Below are 18,198 nucleotides of genomic sequence, written 5' to 3'. Positions count from 1 at the left end.
CTCTATTATGCTCTATTTCAACATGCTAGAACTAATCCATGGCTCAATGCTCAATTTTGACATGAATCATGCAAGAACAAGATAAACAAGAGGGTAATTACTCTACCTTAGGTCTCCAATGCAAGACTAGGAGCTCAAAATGCAATCTATACTTCGATTACCAAGCAAATCTTCAAGTCAATGCACAAAATCAAGTTGTATTCATTTCACTCTCTCTCAAATTCGGTGGGAGTCAAGAAAAGAGCTGATGAAATGGTGTGTCTAAGGATAATTCAAGCCTCAAATATGGTATGAAGTGGGCCACTAAGTGGCACTAATGTAAATAAGGCCAATTCATGTAATTTGGTACCATTTAATCTAATTTAATCATACCTAATCAGCTTTCAGATGAATACACCATAAAATCACATTAATTATGAGGATCATAAAACATCAATCAATTCTCGGTTCGGCCGCCGATAAGGCCTTCAATTAGCAGTTTAAGCATAAAATGTGAACAGATCAAATAAACAATCAAACAGATAGAATACAGATTAACATACACACTCAGTCAATTCAGTTCCAGTTTTCAGTCAGTCAGTTCAGTACTTTAATCAGTTCAATTATCAGTCATGATCAGTTCAGTTTAACGGTAGTCAATGTTTATCGGTAAGCAGTGGTGAGGGTTATTACAGTCTCCCCTCCTTATAAAGAGTTTAGGAATCTAAACTCGGGTTACCTTCGTTCTGGAAGAAAACAGGATTCAATGGAAATAGTTCAGGATATCTTTTAGCCATGTCCTCTTCCCTTTCCCAAGTGGCATACACACCACCATGGTTTTGCCAGTCGACTTTTACCAGCGGAATTTCTTTGTTTCTCAGTTTCTTGATCCGTCTGTTTACAATCTGTATAGGCCGTTCCTCGTAAGTGTAGTCATCACTCAGCACTATACGAGTAGGCTCTATTACATGGAAAGGATCCTGGAGGTAGTCTCTCAACATAGAAATGTGGAAGACGTTATGCATATGCTCCATTTCAGGAGGAAGCGCAACTTGATACGCCACCGGATTGACTTTCTCAATAATCTCATATGGTCCGACGTATCTCGATGCTAATTTGCCTTTGACTCCAAAACGAGTCTGGCTTTTCATCGGTGTCACTTTCACAAACACATGATCACCCACTTCATACTCTCTGTCTCGTCTTCTGACATCAGCATAACTCTTCTATCTGCTCTGTGCGGTTTTCAATCTCTGTTGTATCAGTTTCACTTTCTCAGTTGTTTCATAAACAATCTCGGGCCCAAGCAAAGGCCCATCTCCAACTTCTGCCCAGCAAATCGGAGATCTACATTTTCTGCCATACAATGCCTCGAAAGGCGCCATGCCAATACTCGAGTGATAGCTGTTGTTGTAAGCAAATTCAACTAAGGGCAAATGACTTTCCCAGTTTCCCTGAAAATCAAGGACACACATTCTCAGTAAATCCTCTAGAGTCTGGATGGTCCTTTCTGACTGGCCATCTATCTGAGGATGATAGGCACTACTTAGTCTCAGTTCAGTACCCAGTGCAGTCTGTAGGCTTTGCCAAAACCTCGATGTAAATTTCGAATCCCTGTCAGAAACAATGGACACAGGCACTCCATGCAGTCTAACAATTTCATCAATATAGAGTATAGCCAATTTGTCCGCATTATAAATTGTCTTAACAGGTAAGAAGTGAGCAGATTTAGTCAGTCTATCAACAATAACCCAAATCGAGTCCATACCTTTACTGGAGCGAGGCAATCCCACAATAAAATCCATAGTGATATGTTCCCATTTCCACTCCGGTATCGGTAAGGGCTGCAATAAGCCTGCGGGTCGTTGATGTTCGACTTTAACTTGTTGGCAATGAAGACATTTCGATACAAATTCTGCGATTTCTTTCTTCATTCCCGGCCACCAGAAATTCAATTTCAGGTCTTGGTACATCTTCGTGTTCCCTGGAAGGATAGACAGTTTTGAATTGTGGCCCTCTTGCAGAACTCTTCTTTTCAGTTCAGTATCATTTGGTACACACAGTCTTCCTTGAAATTTCAGTACATTATTCTCAAATTTGAATCCCGGTCTAGGTTTAGTTTCCCTTTCTTTGATGATCCTCTTCAAGAAGTCATCCAGTTGCTGTTTCTCTTTAATTTCTTCAATCAGTGCCGGTTGAGCAGAAATAACAGCTAAGGTTCCACCTTGTTCTCGCAAAACAATTTCAATTTCAGATTTTTCAAGGTCACAAAGCAGCTCTTTCTGTCCAGTGAGTAAACAGGCTAAGTTTTCAATTGATTTCCGACTCAATGCATCGGCAACGGTATTGGCTTTTCCCGGATGGTACAAAATCTGTAGGTCATAGTCTTTAATCAGTTCTAGCTATCTCCGTTGTCTCATGTTCAGTTCTTTCTGTGTGAAGAAATATTTTAAACTCTTGTGGTCGGTATATACTTCACATGTCACCCCATGCAGATAGTGACGCCAAATTTTCAAGGCAAATACCACTGCAGCAAGTTCCAAATCATGGGTCGGGTAGTTCTTTTCGTGCGGTCTCAGTTGTCGGGAAGCATAGGCAATTACTCTCCCATTCTGCATTAAAACACACCCCAAACCCTTATGAGAAGCATCACTAAACACAGTATAACCATCCGTACCTGAAGGTAAGGTCAGAACAGGTGCAGTCACTAATCGAGTTTTCAACTCCTAGAAAGCAGATTCTCTTTGGTCAGTCCAGTCAAATGATATCCCCTTCTGAGTAAGTTGAGTCAATGGTAAAGCAATTTTGGAGAAATCTTTGACAAATCTTCTGTAATATCCAGCCAAACCCAAAAAGCTTCGAACTTCAGTCACGTTTGTTGGTCTAGGCCAGTTCACTACAGCTTCAATTTTCTGCGGATCAACAGAAATTCCATCTTTGCTAACAACATGCCCCAAAAACATAACATGGTCAAGCCAAAATTCACATTTAGACAGTTTAGCATACAGTTTCTGTTCTCTTAAGGTTTGTAGGGCAAGTCTCAGATGATGTTCATGTTCTTCTATACTCTTGGAGTAAATCAATATGTCATCAATAAATACAACAATAAAATTGTCAAGGTATGGTTTAAAAATTCTGTTCATTAAGTCCATAAATGCAGCTGCTGCGTTCGTGACTCCAAAAGGCATAACTAAGAATTCGTAATGTCCATACCTCGTTCTAAAAGCAGTTTTATCAATGTCATCTGATTTAACTTTCAACTGATGGTATCCGGATCTGAGATCAATCTTCGAAAATACTTTAGCACCCTGTAACTGATCAAACAGGTCATCAATACGTGGTAATGGGTATTTATTCTTTACAGTTACCTTATTCAGTTCACGATAGTCAATGCACAGTCTCAGTGAGCCGTCTTTCTTCTTTACAAACAAAACAGGCGCACCCCATGGTGAGGTACTGGGTCTGATGAACTTTTTGTCTAACAGTTCTTGCAGTTGCACTTTCAGTTCTTTCAATTCAGTTGGAGCCATTCGGTAAGGAGCTTTAGAAACTAGCTGTGTTCCGGGAACCACATCAACAGTAAACTCAATCTCCCTGTCAATCAAATCCCCTGGCAAATTGTCTGGAAAAACGTCTGGGAATTCTCTGACTATGGGAATACAGTTCACATTAGTATTATCATCAATAGACACAGTCAATACAGAACACAGATATCCCTTACAGCCTTTTCTAATCAATTTTACAGCTTTCATGGATGAAATCAGATACGGGGGAGGTACTACTCCAACCCCATTAAACACAAATTCAGGTAGATCAGGTGGACGAAAAACTACTTGTTTCGTTACACAGTCTATGGTGGCATGATATTTCGTTAACCAATCCATCCCCAATATCACATCAAAATAATCAATGTTCAATGGCAGTAAATCAATAAACAGATGTGCATCTCCAACAATGATTTCACAAGCAGGATACATGTATGCACAGGTCATAGATCCCCCCAACGGGTGATGATACAGCTAACAGATAATTCATAGGTTCTAAGGGTCTATTCAATTTACGCGAAAAAGCATGCGACACATAAGAATGCGTAGACCCCGAATCAATCAGTACATAAGCATTCTGAGTACAAATAGAGAGAATACCTGACACAACAGTCTCGGTATTCTGGACGTCTCCCGGTACTAGGGCGAACACTCGGCCCTGCCTCATGGGCTCTTTCCCGGTAGCTTTAGGATTCGGTTTTGGTGTAACAGTTGATGCCGCTACGCTTGGTGTAGCTTTACTACTAGTTTGTGGAGCAGAGGGACAGTCTTTAACCATGTGGCCCACCTTGCCACACCTGTTACAGGCTCCTGATATCTTGTAACAAACTCCCTTGTGATTTTTACAACATTCAGAACAGGGCGGTATTGTACGGTTTCCTTGACTAGACGTAGTCGTTGACCCCGTATTCTGTTTCTTGTTCAATGGACTATGCTTGCCTTTCTTAAACTTAAAACTCTGCCTTTTACCCCGCCATTCAGGCAATGGCGTTTCAGTTTTCAGTGCTTCAATATTTGATTCAGCCATCAAGGCTCTGTCAAGGACATTTACATAGTTCGGTAACTTCAGTACATTTATTCGGTCAAGAATTGCAACATTAACGCCGCCTTCAAATTTTCTGGCCTTCTTATACTTAGTATCCACCATATGCGGTGCATATCTATCAAGCTCGGTGAACTTCGTTTCATATTCAGCCACAGACATTGCCCCTTGTCTCAGCTGTTCAAACTCAGTTACTTTTCTGTCCCTAACACACTGAGGGAAGTACTTTTCAAAGAAGGCTCCTTTGAATTGAGCCCAAGTCAGAACGGTATTTTCATCATGGATGAGCATCCACCACCTTCTAGCTTCTTCTTGCAATGTAAAGGTGGCTAATAGTACTTTGTGTGCTTCAGAGCACGGGAAAACTTCAAACAAGCTTCAGCTTTTAACGGTTCAAGGCCTCCCTGAAAGGATGGCGGTTTCATTTTGCTAAACTTCTGGGTGAGAGCAATTATGTCCCCATCAGTTACATTCACATTCTGTTCCAGTACGATCGGAGGAGGAGGTGGGGGCTGTTGATTCAGTTGTTGGTCCAGTCTTGCAGTTATCAGTTCCATCATTTGTTCCAGTCTGGCCATTCTGGCCTCAGAGGATGAGGATTCAGTTTCATTTGCAGTGTTTGCATTATCCATTTCACTATAAGCAGTTATAACCGTTTTAAACATAAGCAGTCATTTGTTTAACAGTTTAACACATTAGCATATATTCAGTCAGTCATATCACACACTTATCATGCTCATGAGATGCCCTAATTACTTTTCTAGGACACCCTATAGCTCATTTGGACACGTGTGTGCGGTATAACTCGTGGTAAGTATCGCTCTGATACCACTCTGTCATGACCCAAACCCGGCCCTATAGGTTTAGCACCGTTACCGGCCAGTAATCCGAGATTACCGAAGGCCTGCTTAACAGTAGTACAGTAAAACAGAGTACAGGGCCTGGCGGAAGCCAAAACAGTAAAGAAACAATGCCCAATGAGCTGTGACAGTCTGTATGCAAAAAGACTTTTCAAACATATTTACATTCAGTAAAGGTATACACAGTATATACAATCATTCAGATTAGGGACTCAACCCTTCACATCACAGTACAGTAAGCATTCGGTCTATACAAAACAGTAAGACAGTACAGAAGGGGGAATTGTAAAACACCCCCAAGCCTTAACATGATAGGCTTGGAACCTCGCAGTGAGGCACGGTAGTTGGCTTGACAAAACTGAAGTAACCCTGACGCTCCTAGCCGTGGTCTGGTGCCTGTACACCTACATATATATATGAGCAGTGAGCTAAAGCCCAGTGAATAACATAATGCGTAAAGAGGTTAAGAATGAATGTCCTTACAGTAATGAAAACAGTTCATTAAATCAGTATTTCAGTCATTCAGTCAGTACAGTCATATGTGGTACACCCATTAGCATAACAGTACAGTAAACAGTAGGTCTAAAAGACCGAGCAGTATTGATGGCCATCAGTCAGTAAACAGTAGTGGTTCCGACAAGGGAACCGACAGAGATTTCTGTCACAGTAATAGTAAACAGTAGGTGCTAAGGATGCCACAATACAGTTCAGAATATAGGACATACATTCATTCAGTTAACAGCAATCAGTTCAGAAAGCAGTACAGTTCAGTTGTTCAGAAGATAATCATTTGTGAACATATCATTACACAATCGTTACTCACAGAGTTCGGGCTACAGTAAGCTAGAGCGTGCCTCCCCAGTCGCCAACCCTACACAGTTAACAGATTGAACACACACTAAGCTACACAGTCGGAAGAGATAATAACTTAATCCCTAATGCCTCGGTGTGTTCTACATCTAAGCCCTCAAGAAGATGCCTTAAACTAGGCCTAAGAATGCCTAGAATGAGATGAGGATGCAAAGATGCACTTTTAAAAGCATTTTCAGACTTTCAGAAAATAGGGGTCACGCTCGAGCGTAGGTCACTCCGCTCGAGCGGACATGCAGACAAAGGTACCCGCTCGAGCGGCAAATCCCCCGCTCGAGTGTACTGCAAAAGTACTGGATGGGTGAAATCTCCGCTCGACAGACGCTCGACGCCCGCTCGATCGTGAGACACATGCCTCCGCTCGAGCTCCCAATCCTCCGCTCGAGCGGACTGTAAAACAGTGCAGAGAAAATACTGGATGCTCGGATTCCACGCTCGAGCGCCACTTTCCACGCTCGAGCGGAAGTGCAAAATCTGGAAAACCCAGATTGCACCACCAAGCTCAACTCACATTCAAATGCATCAAAACCAATCCTCTTGGGCCCATTTTCTGGAAAACATTTGTATACACATGGAATAACATGGTTCAAAGCTCAATTTGAGAAATCAAAGCCCAAGGGTGTTTAATTCAAACCCAATTTCAAACCATTTTCAAGAACAATTCTCAAACATGTCATGCATGATCTTCAAATAACTTCCAAGTTTCAAAACATGTTCTAATGAGCCAATTGATTCACAAACATGATGAAAAACATGGCCTACACTTAAAACATGGACATGCATGTAACAATTTGCCATGAACTCAACTCAAAATCCAACAATACTAACATGCATGCATGAATTATGCTCTATTATGCTCTATTTCAACATGCTAGAACTAATCCATGGCTCAATGCTCAATTTTGACATGAATCATGCAAGAACAAGATAAACAAGAGGGTAATTACTCTACCTTAGGTCTCCAATGCAAGACTAGGAGCTCAATATGCAATCTATACTTCGATTACCAAGCAAATCTTCAAGTCAATGCACAAAATCAAGTTGTATTCATTTCACTCTCTCTCAAATTCGGTGGGAGTCAAGAAAAGAGCTGATGAAATGGTGTGTCTAAGGATAATTCAAGCCTCAAATATGGTATGAAGTGGGCCACTAAGTGGCACTAATGTAAATAAGGCCAATTCATGTAATTTGGTACCATTTAATCTAATTTAATCATACCTAATCAGCTTTCAGATGAATACACCATAAAATCACATTAATTATGAGGATCATAAAACATCAATCAATTCTCGGTTCGGCCGCCGATAAGGCCTTCAATTAGCAGTTTAAGCATAAAATGTGAACAGATCAAATAAACAATCAAACAGATAGAATACAGATTAACATACACACTCAGTCAATTCAGTTCCAGTTTTCAGTCAGTCAGTTCAGTACTTTAATCAGTTCAATTATCAGTCATGATCAGTTCAGTTTAACGGTAGTCAATGTTTATCGGTAAGCAGTGGTGAGGGTTATTACAACCTAGAACATTACATTGTCAACAGTTAAAAAGTACTTAGATGAAACCAATTCAAAACTCTAACTTCAAATGAAACTTTTCCCAAACCAATTCCATCAAGACCTTCTTAAGGTGAGGACAAATTTCACCAACTAAAACCAAAATAGAGCAAACAATACACACTAAAACAAAGTTAAACTACATTTTCCAGATTATTACAAATAAAAAGAATGAAAAGGACAACTTAAAAAACTTTAAAAGGGCCAAATTTATTCAATACCACAATATATTCACATCACCTTGAAAATAACTAAAATAACCCTGAAATTCATTTTCGATTTAACAGAAATTATATTCACATCATATTTAATATCACAATATATTCACATCACAGAAATTAATTTTCGATTTAACAGAGGGGGATAGAATCACCAGAAAACAACTAAGGTTCTACTGGGTTTCAAAAATTCAAAACAATAGAAGGAGCACCTGAGGAAGGGGGGGAAAACACAACAGAATGGTGTGCATGTGCTGTGAGCTGGAGAAAAATAGATATTGCAATTATCTTGCAGAAACATTGTCTCCAAAATTATTTAGGAAAACATTTGCTCCCATGGAGAGAGAGAGAGAGAGAGAGAGAGACTTACCTTTGAGGAGAGTGGGTTCTTCAGGAACAAAAGCGTCAAGATCAGGCTTAAAAGGGTGTACTTGTTGGTGCAATGCAAACTGAAACTGATGGAAATCAAAGAGTTGAAAAACAGCACTCCTGCACCCAAACCCAGACACTATGTCTCTCTCTCCTCCTCCTAATCACATCAATCAAACCCAAATCACACCGATTTGACGATCCACATGCGGCAGATCCATTAGTTTGGGCACAGGAGGAGGACGGTGCAATGAAGAACGGCGAAGGCGGAGGAGGAGCAAGAAAGGAGGCAGCGATCTTTTTTGAGGATGAAGCGGTCATGAGACGCACGGGTGATGAAGGATTGGACGAAACCAATGCCAAAAAAAATCAAGGAGGTAGATGAAGGAAGCGATGAGGGAGGCGATGGCAGCGAGTTCGAAGAGAGTGACGATGTGGAGAGGGGTGGAGGATCGGATCTGATCGCGCTAACGATGGAGGAGGTAGTAAGCCATAGAGAAGAAAAGTGTGAAGAAAATGCCGTTGGGAGGAGGAGGAGGATGAGAGAGAATGTGTAGAGCAGATGTGTTTAGCTTAGACGTGGGAGAGAGAGCAAAGAGTTGTTTGGGCGGGAGATCCATTGATATAAACTTGGGATTAATCTCAGCCATTTGATCAAAATGTATCTCACATACATTTTATACATTTTCAAAAACCTTCCCCCCTTATTATATAGATATCAGTTTGTTAAATAATAATGGTCCATAAATTTGAGAGAAGGACAGTGAAATAAAGGTTCAATTCATTTGAGGGATGACAAAAATGTATTAAAAAGAGAATAAATAACTAATTTTTTTATGTCGAACAGGGTCGGTTCTGGGCATAGGCCCATCAGGTCATGACCTAAGGTCTCTTAAACTAGGCTAAAAAAAGGGGTCCCTCCTATTATAATTTAGTATAATATATTAGGTATGTTTTACGTTTAAAAACATTGAAGAAAACTCAAACTAACTTAAAATAAATTAGCCCATTCAAAACTTGAAAGGCCAATTCAAAAAAATTAGCAATGTTATCCATTGACAATAGATCTAAAAAAAGGCCCCCTATTATAGTTTAGTATAATATATTAGGTATGTTTTAAGTCTAAAAAAAATTAAAGAATGCCCAAACTAATTTAAAATAAATTGACTCATTAAAAAAATTGAAAGGCCCATTTAAAATAATTAGCCTTGTTATCTATTGAAAATGATTTTGCAAAAAAAATTAGATTATGCAAGTATTATTGATTTATTTGCTTCTAAAAATGTAAGAAGAGTGAGAATCAAGAGATACTTATTAGTTGTTGTAATGTAATGTTAAGTATTTTTTGTGATTTTGACACAAATCTTTTATTCTTTACCTTCAATTTTTTTTCATTCAATGGAAAAAAAAAATGTGAAGGGCCTCAGAAATTTATCAGTTGATTATTAACTTTGGACCCTAAAAATCTCAGGACCGGGCCTGATGCGGGTAAAGCAGTGACAGTATGGGAAAGATGACAGCAAATAGATAGATCAGGCACATAAAATAATAGACCGCACTGACCCCTCATCCACCAAGTTAGCCCCGTCATAATGTATTAGGCAATGACTTTTTTATTTGATTTTTTTTTATTTTTTTGACTTTTTTTAGTTTGGGACTTTTTAAATCGTTTGGTATTCTTGTTTGGTTTTTTTAGTTTTGGAATGACAATTTCTTTTTTTGTGATTTTTGTCATTTCGCGATTTTTTGATTTTTTTTTATCCTTTTGTAATTTTTTAACCCCAACTCAAATACCAAACGACCTCTAAGAGTGGATAATATTTTTTTGATTTGACCAAGTCAAGGTTAACTTTCTGATTTGACAATTTTTTGATTGAGTTATGTTAGAGATTCTAAATAAATTATCAAACGTTCTACCAAACTTCTTATATGTGTGTGAGACTCATACAAATTATATGTGTGTAGATCCCACATTCATGTGAGAGGCTTGATAGAGCATTTAGTAATTTATTTGAGGTCTCTAATATTTTTCATTTTGATTTGATTATCCCCTTTTGACATTGGCTTGCTCACGACAATGCAATTATAAAAATACGGTTAAATTATAAACATTTCATGAGATTTATTTAAAATATAAATTATTTTATGTAAATTTAAAAATTATATTTTATTTTTTAAAATTTTTATTTTCATAATAAATGAATTATTTTATTAATACATTATTAATTTAATTAATAGTTTTTAATGATATCAAAAATATATAGAAAAGTATTTAGAAATTTAATTTTTTTTGTTAATATTGTTAAATAAAAAAGTCAATAAATGAGTATTTGTAATTTTTAAAATTACAGGTGACAATTTATATTTGAAGTAAATTTCAAAATATATATTTATAATTTATCCTTAAAATAAGTAGGGGAGAGAATTTTATTTTTCAACAAAGCACCAAGTTCGCTTGTAATATTTTAATTCTTTATTGGTTGATGAATAAGCAATGAATGAAGTGAACACTAAGGCCTCGTTTGGAAATAGGCTTTTTTAATAACTTTTTAATTTTTTTTAGCTCAAATATGATGTAAAAAAAATTAGTATGTTTGAGATAATTTTTAAATATTTTACAAAAATGTGTGCAAAAAATAGAGAGAAAATAGAATCTTTGACTTTTTAATTTTTTTACTGACTTTTTGATTTTCAGACTAAAAAGGTTACTTCCCAAACCAGGCCTAAACTACTAAAAAATTTATTTGGCATGCACTAAAAAAGTGTATTTTTTTTACATATATACACTTATTTGGGTCACATCAATTAACTGTTGGAACAATCTTCTGTATAAAATAAATAAATTGAAACTAAATTAAATAAATAAAAAATAAATTACGTACCGAGTTTATTTTACCGAACCGAATAAATAATTAAAAGATCAATTCGAGTGTGTGACACTCTATCCTTAAGACACATTCGCCCCGCTTCGATGCTTACGGACTAATGGTGTCTATCTCCCAAGATACAATGATCTTTACAAATTGTAGTAGCACTTCAAATAATTTGTTCGGCGGACAAAATTTGTGTTCAAAACTCTTTGAATTTTTCCTTAAAATAATATGAAGAAAAAATTATGCAAGAGAGCAAAAACGGACTGCAAAATGAATTTTTCATATTGTTTTTAGATGCCAAAGACTACTGAAATGGCTAGTTTTTACAGGCAAACCAATCTTCCGAACAGGTGCTGTTTTTGAATGAACATATGCAAAATTAAACTGAATAGATACAACACTATTTCTAACAGATAACTGCTGGGCAGTTTTTATCTGTTTGAAACTGCAATAGTTAAAAACCTGTCTGGCAGTTTTTTTTCCCAATCTGTTTGAACATTTGAATCTGTTGAACCTTCAATTTGAATCTGTTTAATTTGCCTCGGCAGATTTAAATCTGTTTGAAAAAAAAAGAATCTGTCCGGGTGTAACAGATTTGGAAACTGTTTGGACAGTTTAATCTGTTTAGAAAATTGAACTATATGAGGTAACATATGGACAGAAAAATAAAATTCAATTTTGGCACAAAATTAGAATTTAATTTCATTAAGAATTTCTGGAAAAAATTCAAATAAATTTTTGTCTGAAAAAATATTAGAATCGACCCGACTCACAACCCGAACCTACGCCTGGTCGGACGGACGGTGGCGGCGGCGGGCGCGCGTGTGTGGTGGTTTAAGCCAAGGTTCCATTTGTCCATAATTCCTCCATTCTGCAAACTTGGGGTGCCCCTTAGGGCCCAACCCAAGTTAGTACACCAAGAGCTTATATACATACACAAGCTTTCTTAAAATTTCAATGTAGGACAAGCCTAACAAGGAAACCTATATATATTTCTTTTAAATATTTATTCTATGAACCCGAAAATGACGTAAAGTTCTCATTCACTCATAAATAGTTTTGACGAACCATCTTCGCCGTGTGACTTATTATGCGGCAAGGAACACGTCACCTCTTCGGACTCACCCCAAAAGACGTTTGGGGCCCACTCAAAAGTGGGATCAAAGTTGGCCCAAAATAACCTTATAAAACCCATTATTTCCATCAATCCCCCACATGAATGGAATTTGACGGAGAGAAAATGCAACAACATGATCTAATTACAGAGAGTACAGAAATTAGAAGTATTCTGCAAAAGATAGGTAGCTTTTGGTTTTGAACCTTCTCTTGTGAGACACTATCGGATTTACTAGCTAACCAGTGAACATGATGTCTTGAACTGTTCAGCCGTTTGTGTAAACCAAGACAATAGAACTCACACAACATATTACCAGACACAGTTTAGTTCTCACTATTGTGTTCATTTTGGCCCTGAACAACCTGGTCTTTTATGAGTGCTTTAGAGAATTGTAGCCCTTTACGAATCTCATAGAATCGGCCCAGTTCACACTCACATAAGTGATTCTTATGAAGAGCTATACTCCACTAGGCTTACCTAGACATAAGAATCATTAAAATTTTACTTAACCTAAAACGCTACAGACATCACTCTTTCATCATAGAAATGGGTAGGAGTTTGACTCCCCAGTGATCCTTCTGAGTCACACACAATTCGGTTGTCCCTTTGAACCTAGATCTTGGGATCTTCAGTCAATTAATTCCATTAGAGATTAGTTGTCTCACGATGTTATGTCAACGACGAATGTGTCGTGACTTACCGTTATACATATGACTCTGTACTCTACCTATTGTCGATTGACTATCACAATGTATGCATATAGCAGGCACCGGTTTTGGCCACACTAGAATATCTTCAAGGAAGTGGCGAAGCCATTCTGCTTCTTCCCCAGCTTTATCTAAAGTTATGAATTCTGATTTCATAATAGACCTAGCAATGCAAGTCTGTTTGGAAGATTTCCAAGATACAGCCACACCACCAAGAGTAAAGACATACCCACCGGTGGACTTTGAGTCTCTAGTATCTGATATCCAGTTTGCATCACAATGTCCTTCAAGTATTGTTAGATATCTAGTATATCTCAGGTCAATGTTACGAGTAAATCTGAGGTTTATAATTGCTTTCCAGTGTTCAACTCTTGGATTACTCGTATATCTACTTAATTTACTTACTGCATAAGCTATATCCAGGTAAGTGCAGTTCATCAAGTACATTAAGCTTCCAATAATTTGGGCATACTCTAATTGAGAAACACTTTGCTGTACATTCTTAGAAAGAAACAAATTAACATCCACAGGTGTTCTAGCAAGATGATCATCATCTTTACTAAATTTGTGAAGTATTTTCTCAATGTAATGTGATTGTGACAAAGCATAACCTTATGATGTTTTGGCAATTTTCATACCAAGAATTACATCGGCAATGCCTATGCCCTTCATGTCAAAATGTTTATTCAATATTTTCTTGGTAGTTTTAATCATGTCATTATTACTACTTATGATGAGCATATCATCCACATAAAGACATACTATAACATAACCTTTGTCTGTGCTTTTAATATAAACACATTTGTCACACTCATTAATGCTTTGGTGCTTGTTTTAAACCATATAATGATTTTACCAATTTACATACTTTCTTTTCTTTTCCTGGAACAGAAAATCCTTCTAGTTGTTCCATGTAAATTTCTTTATCTAACTCATCATTTAAGAAAGCGATTTTCACATCCATTTGATGAATTTTTAGATTGTGTAACGATGCAATAGCAATTAACATTCTAATGAATGTTATTCTAGTAACTGGGGAGTATGTGTCACAGTAATTAAGACCTTCTTTTTGTCTAAAACCTTTGACCACAAGTCTTGCCTTGTATTTGTCAATTGATCCATCCGCTTTCATTTTTCTTTTGAAAATCCACTTGTACCCAAGAGGTTTACAACCCGGTGGCAAATCCACCAATTCCCAACTGTGATTTTGCAAGATGGATTCAATTTCATTGTTTACAGCTTCTTTCCATAAAGGAGCCTCACGACTGGACATAGCCTTTTTAAAAGTTAAAGGCTCATTTTCGAACAAAAATGTTAGGAAATCTGGACCAAAAGATTTTTAGGTTCTAGCACGTTTACTACGCCTAGGTTCCTCTTCATCAATTTGATCTATCTCTTGCTCTTGTTCTTGATCATGACTAGTAATAGCATCATAAGATCTTTTATTATTACTAGTCTCTTGTACAGTCTTATTTGGAAATATATGTTCAAAGAACAATGCATTCCGAGATTCAATAATAGTATTACATGCATTTTGGAATGTTCTGATTTATGAATAAAAAACCGATATGTGCTACTATTCTTGGCATAACCAATGAAAATGCAATCAACGATTTTTGGACATATCTTAGTCTTTTTAGGACTAGGAATAGCCACTTTAGCCAAACACCCCCACATTTTGAAGTATTTATACGATGATACTCTCCCATGCCACATTTCATAAGGTGTTTGATTCACTTTCTTTCGGGGTACTTTATTAAGTATAATTAGCAGAAAGTATTGCTTTCCCCCACAAGTTCTGAGGTAATCCAAAATTTATTAACATGTCATTCATCATTTCTTTTAAAGTTCTATTTTTCCTTTCAACAATTCCATTTTGCTGAGGTGAGTACGGAGCGGTGGTTTGATGAATTATTCCATATTATTTACAAAATTCACCAAAAGGTGATTCACATTCATCACCTCTATCACTTCTAAGTTTCTTAATTTTCTTACTAAATTGATTTCAACTTCATCCTTATATTGAATGAAAGTTTCTAAAGTTCTATCCTTGGTTTGAATAAACATAACCATATCTAGTATAGTCATCTATGAAAGTGATAAAAAAAATTTCCCACCTCTAGTTCGAATTGATTTAAAATCACAAATGTCACTATGAATTAATTCAAGTTGTTCCGTACTTCTTTCAATAGAATGAAAATGAGTTTTGGATAATTTTGCCTCAACGCAAATTTCACATTTATAATTTGAATCAATATCAAATTTAAGTAAACATTTCATATTAATTAATTTACGCAAAGATCCATAATTACCATGACCGAGTCTACCATGTCATAAATTTGAAGACTCAAGCAAGTAAGAAGAAAATGTATTTTTATTAATAACAGAGGGTACAATAGTCAATACATTCATTTTGAAAACATTTTCCTACATACATCCCGTTTTTTATAAGTACAAACTTGTCACTTTCAAAAGCTAGTCTAAACCTATTTTTACTCAACAAAGATCCAGAAACAAGATTCTTGAAATGTTCGGTACATGCAGCACATTGTTAAGAGTGAGTTCCTTTCCAAATGTCATCTTCAGAATAATCTTTCCTTGTCCTTCAACTTTGGAAGTTGAGGAGTTGTCCACAAAAAGTTGTTCACCTTTGTCCATTATAGAATAAAATGTAAACATCTTTTTATCGGCACAGATATGGCGAGTAGCACCAGTGTCCACCCATCATTTTTTAGGATTTCTGACAAGGTTTGCTTCGGAAACATTGCAGAAAGATTTATGTTATCAACACCATTGGAAATTTTTGTCCACTTTGGTCATATGGGGTTGAGCAAGCTTCTTGCTTGTTCTTCTTTTGCTTTTGCTTTTGCCTTTACTACGGCAATCTTTGGCCCGATGTCCCTCTTTGTCATAGATGTAATACTTACTATTAAACTTGTACTTTTTAGTTTCCCCTCCTTTAGAGCCTTATGCGGAACTTTCTCTAGAAAACTTCCGTTTCTTGGCTTTTGGAGCATGTTCCACCACATTTGTCCTAGACTCCATTGGATGCTTACCAGCCCGCTTTTCAGAATTGTGGTTTTCCTCTTCAATCCTCAAACGCGCAATCAATTCTTTTAAAGACATTTCTTTGCGCTTGTGTTTTAGGTAGTTCTTGAATTTCTTCCAGCCTTGTGGTAATTTTTCAATTAAGGCTGCAACTTGGAAGGGTTCACTATGAGACATGCCTTCTGTGTGAATGTCATGCAGAATGAGTTAGAGATTTTGAACTTGGCTGATCACAGTCTTAGAATCAACTATCATAAAGTCCAAGAATTTGCCAACCACAAATTTCTTTGAGCCAGCATCTTCTGTTTTGTACTTTTTCTCCAAAGACTCCCAAAGTTCCTTTGCTATGTTGATAGGATTGTAGACGTTGTATAATGTGTTGTCAAATCCGTTCAAGATGTAGTTCCGGTAAAGGAAATCAGCATGTTTCCAGGTATCGACCGCAACAACCACTTGCCGGTAGGTTTCATCCTCTTTCAGAGTAGGAGCATTCTCACAGAGGAAACGTGCCAAGTTGAGAGTAGTAAGATAAAATAGCATTTTCTGCTGCCATCTTTTAAAATCAGTTTCTGAGAACTTCTTTGATTTCTCACCGTGATTAACTGGCACAGTTACAACAGGAGGAGGGGTAGGCGTAATTACAGCCGCCATGAATTCTAAATTATAAAACAAAATTATAATTAGAATTTTATACTACACAAAAAATTTAAACCAAAACCACAGAATTAAATTTTGTAAAATACAAGAAACAAGAATTCTAACTTTTATTTTCAATTAATTTGAAAATAAAATAAAATTTTATTTAACCAAATTAATTTCACACAGAAAATTAAATTTCTATAACACTTCAATAATTAAAATACTGAAACAAAACTTTAATTAATGAACACTTAGAAATAACTTCTGAAAACCAAAATTAATTTCTAGGAATATTTCACAAATAAATATTCTGAATTGTTAATGACACTAGTATATTACTATTAGTTGTCAAAGAAAATAGACAAAATATTACTACTATCTGTCAAATAGTATATTACTACTATTTGTTTTTCCAACCATAATATTATTTTGTAAAATCATAGAAAATAATTTATGTAAGAAGAAGAAAGAGAAAAGGAAACAAACGAAAAATTCTATATAAACAAAATAATTCGAATCTGTCTTAAGATTGTTGGAACAATCTTCTGTATAAAATAAATAAATTGAAACCAAATCAAACAAATAAAAAATAAATTACGTACCAAATTTATTTTACCGAACCGAATAAATAATTAAAAGATCAAGTCGAGTGTGTGATACTCTGTCCTTAAGACAGATTTGCCCCGCTTCGGTGCTTATAGACTAATGACGTTTATCTTTCAAGATACAATGATCTTCACAAATTATAGTAGCACTCCAAACAATTTGTTCGGCGAACAAAACCTGTGTTCTAAACTCTCTGAATTTTTCTCTAAAATAATATGAAGAATAAATTATGCAAGAGAGCAAAAATGGGATTGCAAAACGAATTTTTCATATTGTTTTTGGATACCAAAGACTGTTGAAATGGTTGGTATCTATAGGCAAACCAATCTGCTGAACATGTGTTGTTTTTGAATGAACAGAGGCAAATTAAACTGAACAGATACAACACTGTTTCAAACAAAAAACTGCTGGGCAATTTTTATCTGTTTGAAACTGCAGCAATTAAAAACCTATCTGGCAGTTTTTTTTTCCCAATCTGTTTGAACGTTTGAATCTGTTGAACCTTCAGTTTGAATCTGTTCAATTTTCCTAGGCAGATTTAAATCTATTTGAAAACACATAATCTGTCTGGGTGCAACAGATTTGGAAACTGTTTGGACAGCTTAATCTGTTTGGAAAATTAGACTGTAAGAGGTAACACATGGACAAAAAAATAAAATTCAATTTTGGCACAAAATTAGAATTTAATTTCATTAAGAATTTCTAAAAAAAATTCAAATAAATTTTTGTCCAAAAAATTAATATTAGAACTGACCCACAATTGTGCCC

This window comes from Camellia sinensis, chromosome 10, assembly GCF_055761805.1.
Source record: "Camellia sinensis isolate YWXY chromosome 10, ASM5576180v1, whole genome shotgun sequence".
Taxonomy (NCBI): Eukaryota; Viridiplantae; Streptophyta; class Magnoliopsida; order Ericales; family Theaceae; genus Camellia; species Camellia sinensis.
Note: the sequence above shows the minus strand (reverse complement) of the source record.